This window comes from Myotis brandtii, unplaced genomic scaffold (assembly GCF_000412655.1).
Source record: "Myotis brandtii unplaced genomic scaffold, ASM41265v1 scaffold123, whole genome shotgun sequence".
NCBI classification, from domain to species: Eukaryota; Metazoa; Chordata; class Mammalia; order Chiroptera; family Vespertilionidae; genus Myotis; species Myotis brandtii.
This window is the reverse complement of record NW_005354291.1, coordinates 2338915-2357975: the sequence shown is the minus strand read 5'-3', so window position 1 is coordinate 2357975 and position 19061 is coordinate 2338915. Positions and strand designations below refer to the sequence as shown.

At 35.7% G+C, this 19061-nt stretch overlaps 1 long non-coding RNA gene across 1 annotated transcript in view; it reads left to right on the top strand.

The window, feature by feature from the left end:
* Nucleotides 1-19061, top strand: part of LOC102250480 — a 114029-nt gene that overhangs the window by 92968 nt on the left and 2000 nt on the right. The window contains exon 3 of the long non-coding RNA XR_313171.2: nucleotides 11151-11288. This is a non-coding gene — a long non-coding RNA (uncharacterized LOC102250480). The remainder of the gene's footprint in view (nucleotides 1-11150; nucleotides 11289-19061) is intronic.

Genomic DNA, 19061 nt, shown 5'->3' with positions numbered 1-19061 from the left:
CCCCTTTCTCCACATCCTCACCAACACTTATTTCTTACCTTCTCAGTAACAGCCACTCTAAAGGGTATGAGGTGATATTTTGTGGTGGTTTTGGTTTGCATTTCCCTGAGATTAGTGACATTCAGTTATCTTTTTATATACCTTCTGACCATTTATATGGATATTCTGGAAAACTGTCTACTTATTTTATCTGCTCACTTTTTAATATAACTTTTAAAAATTGTTTTTCTATTGAATTGTATGAATTTCTTGTATATTTTATATTAACCCCTTCTCAGATAAATGATTTGCAAATATTTTCTCTCATTCTGTAGGTTGCTTTTTCATTTTGTTGGTGGTTTCCTTTTCTATTCAGAAGCTTTTTAGTTTGATGTAGTCCCACTTGTTGATTTTTGCTTTTGTTGCTTATGCTTTTGGTGTCATATCCAAAATAGCATTGCCAAGACCAATGTCAAAAAGTGTTTCTCTATGGTTTCTTATATGCGTTTTAAAGATTTTAGGTTCTACACCTAAGTGTTTAATCCATTTTGAATTATTTTTTTTTAGTGGTGCAAGATAGGGGTCTGATTTCATTCCTTTACATGAGAATGTGCAGTTTTTCTAGCATGATTTATTGACCAGATTACAATTTATCCATTGAGTATTCTTGTCTACCTTGTCAAATATTAGTTGACCATATATGCATGGATTTATTTCTGAGTTCTCTATTCAGTTACATTAGTTTATGTGCCAGATTTTATGTCAGTACATTACTGCTTGATTACCATAACTTTGTAATGTAGTTTGAATCAGAAAGTATAATGCTTTGTTCTTCTTTCTCAAGATTACTATGGCTATTTGGAGTCTTTTGTGGCTCCATGTGTGTGTGTGTGTGTGTGTGTGTGTGTGTGTGTGTGTGTGTGTGCTTAATTTCTGTATAACATGCCATTGTAATTTAGATAGGGATTGTATTGAACCTATAGGTTGCTTTGGGTATAATGAACATTTTACCATTATTAATTCTTCTGATCCATGAATTTGAGGTATCTTTCCATTTATTTGTGTTATCTTCCATTTCTTTCATTGCCACCAGGTTACACATCACCAGGGGACATGATTCACATTGCATCTAGCTTCTGTGTTTTTTGTTGGTTAGTTCATATCATTTTGGTATTATTTCATTTATTCTTATAGTTTTCAGTGTATAGATCTTTCACTTCCTTGGTTAAATTTATTCCTAGGCATTTTATTACTTTTGATATTATTATAAATGGGATAGTTTTTTATATTTCATTTTCAGATATTCCTTGTTAGTGTATAGAAGCACAACTGATTTTTCTATGTTGTTTTTGTATCTTTCTGGCTCACCTCTGCAGATGAGCAGTGTTCTTGGATCAGATCTCTGCTAGGCACCTCCAGCAGCAGGAATATAATCTGCCAAGATCCACAGGCTAGTTGCTGTGTGCTCCACTCCACTTCTCCATCTCTAGCTAATCTCTGGTGGTCTATCCTGCTAGTCCTCTTGTGACCCCCCATGAAGTGAGACTTAAATGTTGTGGAACACTGGGGAGTTGTATGCTCACCTTGGATATTCTTCTTCTCACTGGAAAAACTGTAGAACAAAAAGGTCTCACTAGGTAGGGTATTATACCCGCTAAGAGGAAAAGCAGTGCAGACAAAGTGAAATTGCTCCTATTACCATTCTGATGCTGTATTACATGATCAATCAATATTAAAAGAGAGGCTAGGGAATCAAGAATTTTTTAAAAAGTTGTTTAGCCTTCACAGTAGAGGCAAGTAAGAGACCAGAGAATTAGGTGATGGGATTTCTCAACCTAAGACATTTGTCACAGAGACCTTAAGGAAAGTAGGTAATCACTGATATGGAAGCCTTGAACAGATGGGAAGGGATATGTGAAGTATAGGCAGAATGATTAGCCTTAACATAATGTGGGACATGTCTTCCATTGATGTAGAAGATCATAGATATGGGTGCAGATACAGTCTAAAACAATTAAGGAAACCTAACACAGTATATTCTCTAACTATATTGAGTAGCTACTATTAGTGCTATCAATGGCTAGAAAAATAAGGTGAAAGGATTTGTGATAAAACATATATACCTAACACTTAGTCACAATGTGATGATAGCTAGAGGGAAAGGAGATTTGGAGTTAAGTGGACATGTTCAAAGGTGCGGGGGGGTGAGGCGGTGGTTGAGATGAAAGAGACTTTGCTTGGGGCAATGATGCGAACGATGCTGTGGGCAGATGATGTTTTATTGAGTTGTACAGTGGTGACCTGTATGGGTTTGTAACCAATGTCACCTCAATAAACTTAATTTAAAAAACAAACTAAAATGTTAAGGGAAGAGAAAAACATAAATTCACTGCAATGATCATCCCTAGTTCCTCCTTGTCTTTATCACTTTTCTATGCTTACAGTAAAGGCGTGCTACTATTAGCATGGTACACTAAGATAATACAATTTTTCTTCACTTCATTACACATGTATAGATAATTCTTCTAATATATAGCATTTTGCTTACATAAAATCAACTGTATGCAAAGTTTTGCATAAAGCACATAAAATGGATTTAGAGATGTGGGAAATTTTTGCATTATATAAGGAAAGCAAAGTCACAAAATAGCCCAAGCTAAATGCAATGTGAATCATGTCCCCTGGTGATGTGTAACCTGGTGGCACTGAACACAACACACACAGTGGTTGGTTCTCTAGAGGGAAAAGACCCTTGCTTTTAATATCAAGAATTTCTGTGTTTTCTGTTGGTTAGTTCATGTCATTTTGGTATTATTTGTTTCATTTATTATTTTATTACATGATAATTAGAACTGGAAAGGAAAGGTTTGAAATCTGTTTAAAAACAAAAAAGAAAGCATTCTAATGCTAACACAATGTTTGTAGGTAGCCATGAGTTATTCTAAAGATTTAAGCTCGTGCCAGTTTTTGTGATATGAAAGTGTTTAGTGCTGTTGCTAGTGCAATTAATATGTTTAAGAGAGACATTTTTCTGAAGTGCACATCACTGAAAATCTCTTTTCATCAATTTCACATGTAACGAATGTTGCTTCTTTCCAGCATAAAGAAATATTGAGGAAAGGATTCTATATTGGGCAACAAAGACTTTAAATATTTCAAAAATCTACAAATGAAGAAGACAATAGTCTCCCTACAATGAATTTAAAAAAAATGTAAACAAAAACTAAAATAAAAACCTGAGAGCACTATTTTGTACTTTAGCAGTGTTTCAAGTATCTATCTTATTATAGACCTTTGAATTATGAGAAACGATTTAAGATGCCAAGAAGTATACAACTAAATGGGGAAGGGTCAATGGGGGAAAAAGGGAGACATCTGTAATACTTTCAACAATAAAGATAAATCTAAAAAATAAAAGCACCTTTAAACTGTTTCACAAATATAAAACCGAATGGAGCAGTTCTGTGAACTTTGCTAAAATAGATTTATTTTCAAGTTTATTTTTTTATCAAAGGGTATAAAGTGCATACATTCATGGTTTAACCCAGCCCTCTGAGAATCAGACCAAGTGCTCTCTAAGCAGCCAATTCCTTTCTACACTCAGTGGGGTCTCATTCCTTAGCCCCTTAGGAAATTACTTTCTTTTTGCACCCTGGCTTCCCAAGCTCTGCTAAACTTAACATAGTACATGGGTTCTTTAGAAAAGGAAGTTAAAAGTACAAATGGAACTAACACCAAAGACGTACTTAATTTGCTTTCATAAAGGTGTTTTGATATAGTTAACAAAAAAGTGAGATACATTTGATTTTTCTAGGCTTGTGACTAATCAAAGCTCACAAAGTGCATGGCCTCATTCTACAACAAAAGAAACCTGCTTTTTGATATTCAACACAATTAGAGATAACTGATGACCTGTGAAGTCTTGGTATTCACACATAACAATAAATATGTGGACCTTCTTTTAATCTTCCAAATAACTGAGATACTCAAATCTTAGGCTGAGGCTTTTTGTGAAGATATCTAAATGAAATTGAAGAGGATTAGGTGAGGCAGATTTGACTAGAGTTTGTCTATAGTCAAAGAAAATGAATAGTATTTAAGATCTGTGAGATGCGGCTATATACTTTGTATAAAGTTAACCCATAACATTGAAAACTCTAATAGCTAGAATTATTATTGAGTTCAAGGCTAAATAAAGCTATTTCCTTTTTATTTCATACCTCTACATACAAAAACAACATCTGATTACATTCATAACACCATAGGGTCAGGTACTTGCTTAGATCCCGGATTTACAAATTACAAGTTGTGTGTCTTTAGGCAATTTACCTAAGCTTTCTGTGCCTAATTTGGAAAATAGGAATAACATTTGTATTACATCATAGGTTTACTCTGCTAGTGAAATATATTCAAATGCATATAGTGTTTAGACCTGTTTCATAATATGTGTAGTATTAATGTTAACTGACACTGGTTCTATGGTAAATTTTCCATAATTTAGAACATACTTTAAAAAATTTCCTTCTTTTTGGCTGATTTGTATGTCCCCTTCTTTTTAATTTACAGGTGTTAATCCCCAAGAGTGATGTCAATAATTTGACACACACTAAATTCCATCACTGTCTCTATCACTACTTCCAAATCCCTTTTCTTTAAAGATATAATAAAAATAAAACATTCTAGTTTAAGTCTAAAATGACATTTTGAAAGGGAAATTTAAAAAGAATAGTTAAGCCTGGCCAGCATAGCTCATTGCTTGAGTGTCTATCTATGAACCAGGAGGTCACGGTTCAATTCCCGGTCAGGGCACATGCCTGGGTTGCAGGCTCCGATCCCTTGTATGGGGCATGCAGGAGGCAGCTGATCAATGATTCTCTCTCATCATTGATGTTTCTATCTCTCTCTTCTCTCACTTACTCTCTGAAATCAATAAAAATATATTAAAAAATAAGAAGAACAGTTAATGGAGCAATGTTTTAGTAAGCATATGGATTGAGTACAGAGTTAGTCTTGTAAGAGAAGACTGGGGTAGTTTTTCAGGGAGAGGAGACAGGAAGAGCAAGATAAGAAATTTAAGAGCTTTACTGTACTGGTTCCTAGTTTATATAGAAAGTTGGGTTATATTTCCCCCCCTCATTTGTTTCCCTACATAATATGACTTGAAGAATTGGTTCCTGTAATTTGCAAAATAAGACCTCTTACGTCATCCAATGAGGGTGGGAAATGGGTTAAATAAAGGTGTAAAGGTTCTTCTCTGAGCATTTAATAATTTAATGTATTTTGTAAATCTAAAAAAAAAAGCATTAGCCCTGCTGTTCATCGCAAACATAATTGCCCATGGAATTTTATTTTCCCCTTCAAAGAGTATGTCCAGAGGAATAACGGACCTTAGCATGACTGTGCTAATATCGCCATGTGAGGAATATTTGTGTGACATTTCCCTTTAACATAGCAGAGAGCTATGTTACGGTACTGGACAGGGCAAATCTTAGAATGTCTGCCATGCCTTCTGGAAAAATCTCACTCTAACCCATCCTCTGATGCTCAAGTCAGAACGTGGTGTGCCTCAAGACTCCAGCACAGGGGCTGTTGGGTCAAATGCAGGCTAGTGATGCACTGCCTAGCAGGCTATAAGAAATAAATGTTTTGACATGGCATCCACTCTTTCTGAAATTTAAATTAGAAAATACATAGTTCATTGTTGTGAGCTAAGAGATTCAAAGAGGAGGCAGCCTTGGGAAAAAGTTGCAGCCCCTGGAGTTACTACCTGCTGATATCTGCAAAGACTTGCTTTGCTGCTCGGTCTCCCCTGGAATTGCCTCCCCTTCCTCAGGGGTGAGGCCAGCAGCCATGTTTCACTGGGAAGCACTGCTCTGTGGTCATATTTGCAACTGGACACTTGCTCCCAAGATGGAATTAGAACTAAGAGAAAGGAGAGTTCTTCATAATATTGGACTTTGAGCGTGGGCTTAGGAACTGTGTGTGAACATATTTCATCGTGCTGAGAAGGGACCAGAGAGGATTGGTCTATAGAGAGGGGAAAAAGTAAAAGAAACACACATGGAAAGTAGAAATGAATGTTTAAGGCAAAATACTCTTGGTTCCCCTCTTAAGAACCACCTGCATATCTGTCCTTGAAGTCTTATCTGTGCAAAATTAAACTTATTGGGGTGATGTTAGCTAAATGTTTTGGATTTTGATGGGGGTTGCATTAAATGTATATATCACTTTGGGTAATATGGCCATTTTAACTATGTTGATTCTCCCATTCCAAAACACAGATCTTTCCATTTCATTGTCATTTTCAATCTCTTTTAATAATGCTTTGTAGTTTTCGGTATATAAGTCCTTCACATCCTTTGTTAAGTTTATATGTAGGTGTTTTATTCTTTTTTTTTCAATTGCAAAAGAAATTGTTTTACCTTTAATAATATTCACGCCCTAAAATTAAGTTGTCTTTAGTTGGTTTTTGTTATAGGCAATCAGGAATCTTAAAATAAAAATCACCGTTTGTAGGGAACATAGATTCTATATAAGAAAAACAAGCAAACAAAAAACTAGGACATAAGGACCAGAAAGAGGACATTATCAGCATCTAGAACAGAATGGAGAGTTTGTGCCCACAAGCAGGAATATTATGATCAAGCTCATAAAGCCAAAGAGAAAGATAGAATAACTGGTCCTCAGAGCTGTGTCATTCCATCTGATTTTCCTTTCCTAATTCCAGTCCACAGTTTTCCTTAACATGCTTGCTACCTTTTCTTGAGGTAACTTTAAAAGGGAACTGTTTTCCTTAATGCAAAGCAATTAATTAAAAAAGTTACCAACCAGAGGGCATTTAAAGAGAAGGAGAGCTTGCTCAAGTGCATTGATGCCCTTACATTTGCCTGAGTGGGTCAATCAAATTGGATGAATAAGCCACAATCGCACGCATGCCTGATTAGCAACCTTGAAGTAAATATGATGCTAAGACACTCTCTGGGCAAAGCATATCACAAATGTGAAGATATTTTTATAAGAAGGAACATTTCCAGATTAAGATGAATGAAACATAAAATGTGTTATTTCAAATCTTGTTCATGAGGGATTCATTTTATGCACATATTTGCTTCCCAGTTTCTGCCTAATACATGCGTGAATAATACTGTTAGCTTCCTTCTGATATTAGAAAAAAAGTACAGAACAAATTTTTTTCATAAGAATCTGAATTATTTTACCAAGAGTCTATATTAATAAATAAGTAAAAAATAGAAATTTTGAATTAATGTCTCTTTTTCTCCCACATAGGTTTAGCATTTTAAAATGTCAGTTATCTGACAAAAGAATAATGTTTTGTATCTGAGGGCTCAGATAATTGCATTCAACTGTATTAAAATACAGAGCTAATTAGATTTCTAATTGTTGCAATTTCTTCTCTTCTTCTCTCGAAATCTATTTTTCCCCTCCAGTATCAATTTAAAGTTTGCCAGGGAAGAAATCATTGGGGCTGCTTGAAATAATAAATATATTTAGGCTGGACTCCTCTGTGTTCAAGATTTTATTCCAGATTTTTAAATCTGTCCTATTGAAGCATAACACACAGGCACAATTGTTGGTATTCAACTCAATGGATTTTGACAAGTCTAGCATAAATGTAACCACAAACAAGATCAAAGATAGAATAGTACTCCTCTAATCCTCCTATTGTCCATCTTCAGACACAATTTACCCTCCTCTCCAGAGTTAAGAACATTCTGTCTAAACACTTAGGTTAGTTTTGTCTGGTTTATTGTTAAATAAATGCATCCATATACTATGTATTTCTTGGTGTTTGGCTTCTTTCTCTCAATATTATGTTTGTTAGAGTCATCTGCACTTTTAAAAAATATGTTTTTTTTAATTTACTTCAGAGAGAGGGAGAGGGGTAGAGAAATAGAAACATCCATGACAGTGAAACAACAATCGGCTGCCTCCTATACACCCCCTACTGAGATCGAGCCAGCAACCCAGGTATGTGCCCTAACTGGTGACCTCCAGGTGCATGGGACAAGGCTCAACTAACTTAGTCTCACCAGCCGGGTGAGTCAGCTGCATTCTTGAATGTAATTGTAGCTTGTTTATTCTCATTGCAACTATTCATACTGCAACTACTGTCTGTCCCTCATGTGAATAGCCTACAATTTATTTCTTTATTTACTGATGATGGCCTCTTTTTTTTTATCAGGTTTTAAATCTATGTGGCTATATATACCTTTTCATTAGTTTCACATAAGGCAGAATCTCATGTTTCAGGTAGCTAGTTTTAACAGTTTTCTGAGTAGCTAAACAATTGAGCACTACCTTGTAGGATATTGATCAGATCTGACACAGATAGATATATCAATGCCCATAGTTCAGTACTTCACATGGCTGCCTCTTCAAACTATTTCTTTCCTTAAAAAAAATCTTTGATCTGAAAATTATTGATTTTTTCTGGTTGTGTTTTAAACCCAGAGGTTTGGACTTTCTTCCTCTTTCAAAGAACAGTTTCCTCTTGCTTTCTGGGGTTAAACATTTGAACCATTTTGAGTCTGTGTAGCTTGGAGTGTTTCCTTAGCAATGAGATAGTCTCTTCATTACTCCCAGTATCTCCCTGAGCCCTTCTGCTCTAGAGCTCACCTCTGGCCACTGAGTACTGGAAACTCTAGGCTGTTGCCATGTCTGCGCTGAAACTCATGAGAAGAAAATTTGGTTAAGGCCCCCTTTCACTACTACACTGTTCATTCATCAGCTCCATCAACAAATGGACTTTTAAAAATGGCTGCAGGTAGAACAATTTTAGAGAGTAATTACAATTACACAAGAAACATCTATTGAAGAGGAAAGGCTGGGTACAAATTGGCTAGGGCAGTAGGGTCTAAACTCAGACTACTTGGGTTTGAAACCACACTCAACTTTGGATAAGTAATTCTACTTTACTATGTTTCAGACTGCAGTTCTGATTTACAGGAGAAGGCAACAGAAGATTAATGATTCATAAGGAGAGGTTTCTCTCCCATGTGCCCCTGCTATTGATGAGATATGCCAGTCCTCAGTTACTTATCTTCTTCCTTGTGAAAACCTCCCTTTTTTCATGTTATTTTCCTGAAAATATTTACTCCATGAGAAACAGCACAGCCACCAACTAAACACAACTTGCTCATAACTAGGAGCTCACTTGCTAGATCCATTCTAGCACCCTGATATGTTGTTCATTTGTAATTCGTTCTCTTAGTGCCATGTAGAATGTAGGCACTCAATATCCATTGGCTGATTGGTCTATTCAGTGTTCTTCTCTCACTAATTGGTGAAACTGTATCAAAATACATAAATATCTGTTATTTGCATAATTTTAAAAATTATACGTGAATCAACAATCAAGCTACTTTTAAAATGATATAAAGTTGTAAATATGCAACTTAAATATTTTTGTTCAAATATTAATCTCACCTGTTGGTTATTAGATGGAAATACATACAGGTGAATAATCTCCTTTAAGTAGTCTGCTGTCTGGATCAGGAAATAGAAATATTTTCACAGAACATCCAAAGCAACAAATACTTATTTTTTAAACATCTACTCTGAGCTACTCACTGTGGTGGTTGCAGAGGCATAGAAAGATTAAAAGGCTAGATTCCTGACATCAACAACATGGGATATAGCTTGAGGATAAGTAATCAGTTTCATTAATTAAGTGAATCTACATGATGTCAGCCTGGTTCCCCAATGGGCTATATTTTTGCAGCAAGTCTAATATCAAGCCCTATCATATCATGATGCCAGAGCCCTAGTACTGACAATAGATATAGTTTGAGTAAACTGTAGTATGTATTTGCTAACTTCCAAGCTATGTCTCAGTTCTTTGGCCATCATGAGATACTTTCTTCCTTATGCATCTTCTGCTATTTGAAGTTGACTATGTGAATTTTGGTTACTTGCAACTCAAAGTGTCCAACACAATCAATGTAGTCAGTTTTCATTGATGAAAAATGGGTGGCTGTTTCTGTAACTGGGACTGGCTTCAGTGCTGGGAGGCAGAGCAGAATAAGGCTAGCTACTGCACCACACTCATTTAAGAAATAAAATGTCTAAGATTTGATGGAGAAAAGTGAAATATCCACAAACTTCAGAATATGTAATAGTAGGGAAAGAGTATTAACCCGTTTTCTAGTTTTTTTCAGTCATTATATTGTCTGTCATCTTTCAAGTTTCTGTTATTAATGTTGTTATGTTTGTTGCTATTATTATTATTACATTTATGGAGAACCTTTTGTATTTGTAGAACAGTGCTTTACTGCTTTGTATACTTTAATTGTTAACAAAATCTTGATGAAAAATAGTTATTGGATTTTTACTTTTTTAGATTCTATACCACATGCTTGTTGAAAGTGAGTTAAAATATTTACAATTTGAACTTCCTGTTCAAAAACAATTCCTTCTCATTCCTTTTCATATTTTACCTCCACTAATACTTAAACAACACGATGCTTTAGAAAAATATCTCCAGTGTTGTGATAATTTGTTCATCTATAACATAGGATGTTTTGGCAAATATATCTCTACCTCATTATACATTCTTTTGAGTCACTTCAGGCACCACAAGTACAAAACTGCATCAATGATCTGACTTTAATATCCCTTTTCCCAAAGGTAATGAAAAGTAGTAATCCATCACGTACTCTCATTTGCTGCCCTCACTAACTTAATTTCCCATTCCAACTTAGAATGGTTTAATTTCTTTCTTCATTGATCCCTTGTTCTTAAAGAAAATGGATTTAACTTCACTGGAGATAGGTTTTATATATTTCAATTGTCGTTTATTAACTATTTACAATTTAAACCTTTTTTCTTTCTGAACGCAAAGTACTTATTCTTTTATGTCTTGTAGTTTTTAAACATTTAATAGAACTCTATTTCATTTTACTTCTCCGCTTTTATAGTTGAGCCCAAATGTACTGTATATCACACAGGTATAATAACGACATATGGGTTAAGCTCTAGCTTTGTCCTGAAACTCTTATTGAAATAAACCATTTTTTCCTTTTAGGCTGAAACACTTTTTGTTCTTTTCAGTGCAGGTGCAGTTTGTCAACATGACTTTGTCTTCAAGGTTGATCTTTCTAAAGTTATAAGATTTGTTTTGGTGCTAACGAGTTTGCAGTTTTGATTTCTAGATTACTGTATGTCAAATTTAATCATAATGCCGTCAGCTGTTCCCATGGCTCAACTCCATTTATCCACTCCACTGATTTCTCCTTCACTCTGGCTAAGTCATCATTTCCTGCAGGGGATTTGACAGACTAATTCCAGAGGTAAGCATTTGCCTAAGTCATTATTTTTGTGTCTGTTTCATGATGTGCCTCAAATGGTTTTACATTCTTGTTTAGCTGATTTTGTTACTTACAATGTCTGTGTTTATATTTTTGCTTGCTTTAATTGTATAAAATTGTTGGGAAAAACCAAAATTCCTTGGTAAATAATAAATTTTAAATCCTCTTCTGACACATTGGTGTTGATGAAAGTAATTTTGGGGTTGTTGAAAAGAAATTTGTGGATTTTTAAATTAAATTTTATTTATTTGCTTTTCTATAATAAACATTAAGGAAAATAGAATCATGCATTTATGGTAGTCTGTGTATATTTTAAATGGTATTACTCATGACATCTACTACTAAATTATGAAGACTTTATTTCCAACAAATTGCAGCAGGTAGCATAGTTCCCCCCTCATTAAATCATCATTAGAACTTTGAGCAGACAGAAGGAAAATGCTGACTTACTGTCCCTTTAGAATATGTGTGGGTGTGTGTGTGGTGCATGTGATGAAGTGGATATTTAGTGATGCTTTGGTGCTCTACTGCTTTTGTGTTACCTTATTCTGAACAGGTAGACTACTATAGCTTACTTAGGGAATATCTAACTTAATGTTAGTGCACTCATTGTTTATAACCTGAGGCTTTAAACTTAAGGAAAGTTAGAAATGGCTTCCAACAGTTGTAAGAAGATGTAGAAGTAAGTAGTTTCTGGCCCATTGGCAGACACTTAGAATACCAGAGAGAAAGTAGAATGAAATTCTACTTACTGTAGGCACAGAATTGAGCAAGGAAGAAATTCCCAATTTCTTATTTTTTCCAAGGGTAACACAATCAGAATTGGTAGGTGGGAGACCCCTGAATTGGGTCATGGCAACTCAGTATTCTGCTAGGAAAGCGAAATATTACACAGAAATTAGCATTCCCAATAGAAAAAAAGTGTGTGTGTGTCTGTGTGTGTGTGTGTGTGTGTGTGTTTGTGTGTGTGTGTGTGTGTGTGTGTGTGTGTGTAGTGCATGTGATAAATTACATTTTAACACCCTGAAGTAGAAAGGAGACCAATCCTCAGATTCCAGGTATGAAGAGTATATTCATCAGATGCTCAGTGCATTCAGATGCTCATTCAACTGTATGTCCTGCGAGGAGGGATATAGAGAAAAACAGACAACAAGATGTTTTTTGCCATAGAGTCATAGAGATGAGAATCCAGCAGCCTAACAGCTTGTTTGAAGGTGATAATTCCCAATTTCTTATTTTTTCCAAGGGTAACACAATCAGAATTGGTAGGTGGGAGACCCCTGAATTGGGTCAGGGCAACTCAGTATTCTGCTAGGAAAGCGAAATATTACACAGAAATTAGCATTCCCAATAGAAAAAAAAGTGTGTGTGTGTGTGTGTGTGTGTGTGTGTGTGTGTGTAGTGCATGTGATGAATTACATTTTAAAACTCTGAAGTAGAAAGGAGACCAATCCTCAGTACCCAGGTATGAAGAGTATATTCATCAGATGCTCAGTGCATGCAGATGCTCAGTCAACTGTATGTCCTGTGAGGAGGGATATAGAGAAAAACAGATGACAAGATGTTTTTGCCATAGAGTCATAGAGATGAGAATCCAGCAGCCTAACAGCCTGTTCGAACATCAAGGTGCCCCTGGTGGTGGCTTTGTAACAACACTGATCCAGGCCCATGATCTGGTGTATACTCAGCTGTCCAGAACTCTTGGCCATTTTCTTCATCTTTTTTGTTGGTTCTGTGAACTATCCAATGGCTTCTACACAAACCCCTTTGTACTCGATAACCACAGTCAGTTTGGGTGCTTTACAATTTAAAAAAAACTACCCTTACACATGTAAATAACCTTCTGAATGCTCCCCTTCCTCCCTCTCATGGGCTGGCTTGGCCATCTTATTTTTATACTTGTCTCTCTGTTTTAACTGCATGTGGCAGATACTCTAATTTTGCAGCAGATCTCTTTTGTTTTGTGCTTTAAGAAAAATTATTTCTTAGTTGCAGGAGCATAATGGTTTAGCCAGGTAAACATTATCCACAATAAAGACCAGAATTCTCAGATTCCAGTACAGCTAACAGAGGTCATGTGTCTGAGTGCTAACCAATAAGAGGTGAGTAGAGTGTAGAGTGATGTGTACAACATCTGGTGCCTTCCCACAACAAGGAAGGGCTTCTCCTTGTCCTTTTCCCCACTTGCTGGAATGCCTGTGTGGCAGTGGGTCATTGTGAAAATGTGTGTGAGCCTGGCACACTAGGAGTAGTGAAGCAACAAGTTCAGCAAGCTTAGGCCTTGTTGATTTAGCAGGACAGAATTCCCATACATACTCAACTTTTGAAATGAGTTAGCAGGATACATAATAAGTGATACACAACCTCACCAAAATTTACTTCCCCACCTATTATTTCTGATGAAGACTTTCAATTCCCCTGTCTGGGTTCAATGCTTTCTTATGGGCATTAATAGTATACACTTTGTATGTATTTTTATTTGGTGCTATGTTTTAGACCTTAAGGCTCTAACTGTAAGAAGTGTACAATTTATAAGGTATCAAGAATGGCAGGAAAGCTTAAAAAGTTATGATCAATACACATATATGTCTGATATTATTTACTCCCATCCTACTATATATTTTGACATATCCTAAGTCTTTCATTTTCTAGGATGAGAGCAGGGTAACCATAATAAGAGAAACTGAAATTCCTCTGTGCAAGGAAAGGATGTGGACCAATGATGATTCTGATAGGCTCCTTACTAGCTAAGAATTACTGAGATTGTCTTCTTAGGACGATTAATAGTACTTCTCCCAGATGACATGTGTTCTTTCCTAAGCTTTTGATCAGATTATTAATGAGAACTATCCTCATACTGAAAAGGTTTTACTGCTTAATTATAAGGCCCAATCATTATTATGATAATCTGGTACTGCTGAGTTTTTAATATTATGTACATAAATTTAGGTGGTCTGGTTCCATGCATGCAGATGGAGGGGATAGTATACACAAATACTGGTGTTCTATTGGAAATTAAAACTCACTTTTTAATAAGAGGCAATCTTATTCAATTCAGGTAAGAAGATTTCCTGAATACTTAAAGATCATTATCTAATGAACATTTTACAAATGAAAAGCTCTGACAGTTTTTTTAAAATCCATATTTATTTTGGTGACAGTCTCTGATGAAGTTTGAATGTGGCAGAGAGTTTAATTTTTCAGGATAATGGTTAGCATGGATAATTCATAATAAGTTTAACAATTCAAGGCTCAAAGCTATTAAATAATTGCAACTAGATTACCAATTGACTTTACTCAAATCTAAAAGGGACTTTTAATGTACTTAATATTTTGCTGAAACATAACTCAGTCTCAATGACTTTGAAAGGGACATTAATAGTTTTCTGAAAATATAACCTTGAAAATTAAATCCATTATATATTTCTGAGATTATAGATGAAACTGCTCTGTCAAATAAGTCATTACATTAGCATAATGAGGTATGAGGGGAGATAATAAGCGAGAAACAGCAAGTAAAAGGTACCATGTACCACAATTTGCTTACATTTAACCACAATGACCTTTAAAAGCAGAGCTGAAGGGTCAGGTTTATCATCACTCTTCCAGCCTTCAAGTAATATATTTCTATTTAGCAGAACAATTTGCTGCAAATTGCTGTAGTAAGAATTATGCTAGGTCCAGCTCTCTACCTGCAAAACACACGGTTTTAGTGGGAGCAGCCCCCGAGAACAGCAGCTAGCCAGCCGGCACTTCCCTGAAGCAAAATACCTGAAGTGTGCATGGTGATTGGCAATCACTTTCCTTGAAAAAGAGCAAGCAAATCAAAAAACAGACAAGTCATTAAAAACATATCCCGGGCCCTAGCCGGTTTGGCTCAGTGGATAGAGCATCGGCCTGCGGACTGAAAGGTCCCAGGTTCCATTCTGGTCAAGGGCACATGCCCGGGTTGCGGGCTTAATCCCCAGTAGGGGGTGTGCAGGAGGCAGCTGGTCAATGATTCTCTCTCATCATTGATGTTTCTATCTTTCATTCCCTTTCCCTTCCTCTCTCTGAAATCAATAGAAATAAAAATGAATAAAAATATATTTAAAAAACAACATATCCCAGAACAAATATATGTCAAAAAAAGAAAACAGCAGAATTTAAAATGCTAAAGAACTAGCATGGTATGAATACATCTGTCACACTGAGGCTGGCGAGTGTCAATGTGCCTGGTCACCCAGTTTTGGATGTAATTTAAAAAAATATATATTTTTATTGATTTCAAAGAGGAAGAGAGAGATAGAAACATCAATGAAGAGAGAGAATCATTGACCAGCTGCCTCCTGCACGCCCCACACTGGAGATCCAGCCCGCAACCCAGGCATGTGCCCTGAGCAGGAACTGAACGGTGACCTCCTAGTTCATAGGTCGATGCTCAACCACTGAGCACACCATCTGGGCTGAATGTGATTTTTAAATGTTTGCCCAAAGAAGGTTATGCATGTAAAATCACATGAAAAAAATATTTGATCAAAGATAATAGATTAAAGTTTCCATATTCATTTCTTCATTTCTTGTATTCAAATGATTTCCCCCCCTAATTGCCTGAATATCCTTTGACTAGAGAAATTCTCCAGCTCAAAGACAGGTGAGGGAAATAATGGCCAGCAGAATGTCTGAGCCACAGCAGGCATAGGAAATATTTGTTGAGTGAGTCTTGAATGTGTGAGTACTGAGCAACTTGAAATGCAGGCCTTCCTGTTCACGTGACATTGGTTAAATAAATGATTGACAGAATCCTCTTGGACAATGATTCAAAATTCTTTTTAATATATCTTCATTCTTTAAAAATGATGTGAGGAGTGTCTTTTCTTCTTTGGTAGCTATAGTGTGCTATGCTCATCAAAATGTCAATTTTTTGTTGTTGTGTCAGTGACTTTTAAAAGAGGGCAGAATTGAAACTGATTCGGCATGCAGTAATGATGATAAGGGTAAAAGAATCCAGCGGAGTTGTTCTCCTTGATCTTTACTGGAAGGTTTTCAGTTAAGAAGCAATATTATCGCGTCTACTAAGAGCTCATGGTCAGGGGCAGAATGACTCCCACTGTGAATACATACATTGGACTTGTATGAGTGGGGTGTTCATTTTTTTTTATTAAATTTGTTCTGGAATTCAACATTGGTCCAGAGGAAGTGGAGGAGCTAAATGAAAACTTTAAAAATACAACACAGGCTGTGTGAGGTATAAGTACCTCAGGAATTAATGGGATATATGATTCAAGGGAGTTGTCACTAGGCTGCCACTCTTTTCATTAGGTCATATACCTAAGCAGCTTCAGGTAAATAAAATCAAAGTGATAATTCCATAAACTATAAAAACATTGCTACTTACAGTCTACATTAAAACATAATGATGAAATGAAATAACACAAAGGGTAAGATTTTAAAATTAGATGACACAGAATATACCCTCTTTTAAGTAGTGGTGCTAAACTGTGGCATTATACTCTATTGTGGGCTTGATCAAATAATATTGTTACAATATAGTTAAGTTATTAAACTGTTTGAACAGTCTTAATATTTTTAATTAGAATACTTCTAAGGTGGTCCATAAAATAACCCCTATAGCTGTTATGCACACTTTTATAAACTTTCTTTGATATGAAAGAAGAGATAAAGAACAAGAGCTTAATACTACTTGTGGTCTTTTTTTTTTATTATTTCTTCAACATCTTGTAATCTGGCAAATCCATAGGACTATTTGATACACACATGTAAATCGTTGGTGTTGTAAGAGAAAAAAAATTAAGGACTCCCTAGTGCTTTACGTACCTGTTGTTTCTATGCTACCATATTCAGTCAAAATGTGGACAGTGCCCAGTTCAATTTGGAACTCACTGACAAGTCAGGGTGAGATTTATCAGCTTCTTTATCTCTCTCTTTTATTGCTCCTGATGTCACTCTCTTACTATTTGAAAATTGTTAGCCTCTTTTAGGGTGAGCCAGTTGTGAGGCTAAGTTCAAATTATCATAACATTCATTGCACTTTATTGACTCTCTTTGTTAATCATTATTAAACAAAACAGAAATGTTATAAATTCACCTGATGATTTTAAACATTTTATTTGCTCTATTCTAGACTCTGTTCTCGTGCTTTCAACCACTTTTTAAACCAGCATAATGACCATATGATATAAATAAAATTACATTCGTTTTTGGTTGAAACATTTGAGAGACAGATTTATCCAAGGTCACAAAGACTAATAGACTTGGTATTGAAATTCACTTTTCTGTGGATAATGGAGGTCAAGCTTTTTTTTTTTTTTTCAACAACCACAGTGTCAGGAATAAAATGTCTTTTGAACTTTCTGATCACTTCTTTAAAACTAGAAAACCAAAAATATGAATCTTGAGAATTTCCTGTTCATTAAAAGTAAGAACAGGCAGAAAGTTGAGGGGAACATGCCCAGTTTGCAGGCTCAATCCCCACTAGGGGGCATGTAGGAGGCAGCCAATGGATATTTTGCTCTCACATCAATGTTTCTCTCTCCTTCCCCTATCTTGCTTTCTCTCTCTCTAAAAATCAGTTATGAAAATCTTTAAAAAAACCATATATTTACTGTATGGGTCAGTCATACCACTCCTATTTACATTAGAGGAATACAAACTTATGAGCAATAAAAAACTGTACATAAATGTCTATAGTACCTCTACCCCTAATTATAGTAAATTGGGAACATGTCTACATGTCTTTTTAAAAAATATGTATTTTTTTAAATTTCAGAGAGGAAGGGAGAGGGAGAGAGAAATAGAAATATTAATGAAGAGAGAGGATCATTGATCGGCTACCTCCTTCATGCCCCACACTGGGGATAGAGCCCACAACCTGGGCATGTGCCCTAATCAGGAATCGAACTATGACCTCCTGGCTCATAGGTCAATGCTCAACTACTGAGCCATGCCAGCCGGGCTCTACATGGGTTAAAGGGTAAACAAAATGTGGTAAATCTCTAAAGGAATACAACTTAGCAGTTAAGAATCATGACCACAACAAAACTCAACAAACTATTAATATGTGCAGCAACTTGAATCTAAAATGCATTTTACAGTGCTTGTTTCAGTAGCACATATACTAATATTGGAATGACACAAAGAAGATTAGCATGGCCCCTGTGCAAAAATAACACACAAATTTGTGAAGCGTTCTATACAAACTCTCCAAAAATTCATATGGAATAAAAAAAGACCCCAAATAGCTGCAGCAATCCTGAGAAAGAAGAACAAAGTAGGAGGGATCTCGATACCAGATATCAAGCTATATTATAAAGCCACTGTCCTCAAAACTGTCTGGTACTGGCACAAGAACAGACATATAGACCAATGGAACAGAACAGAGAACTTAGAAAATCGACCCAAGCCATTTTGCTCAATTAATATTTGACAAAGGAGGCAAGAGCATACACTGGAATCAAGATAATCTCTTCAATAAATGGGGCTGAGAAAATTGGACAGATACATGCAAAAAAATGAAACTAGACCACCAACTTACACCATACAAAAAATAAACTCAAAATGGCTAAAGGACATAAACTTAAGACGGGAAGCCATAAAAGTCTTAGAGAAATCCACAGGCAGCAAAATATAGACATATGTCATAGCAATATCTTTACCGATACAACTCATAGGACAATGGAAACTAAGGAGAAAATTAACAAATGGGACTACTATAAATAAAATAAAAAGCTTCTGCACAGCAAAAGAAACCATCAA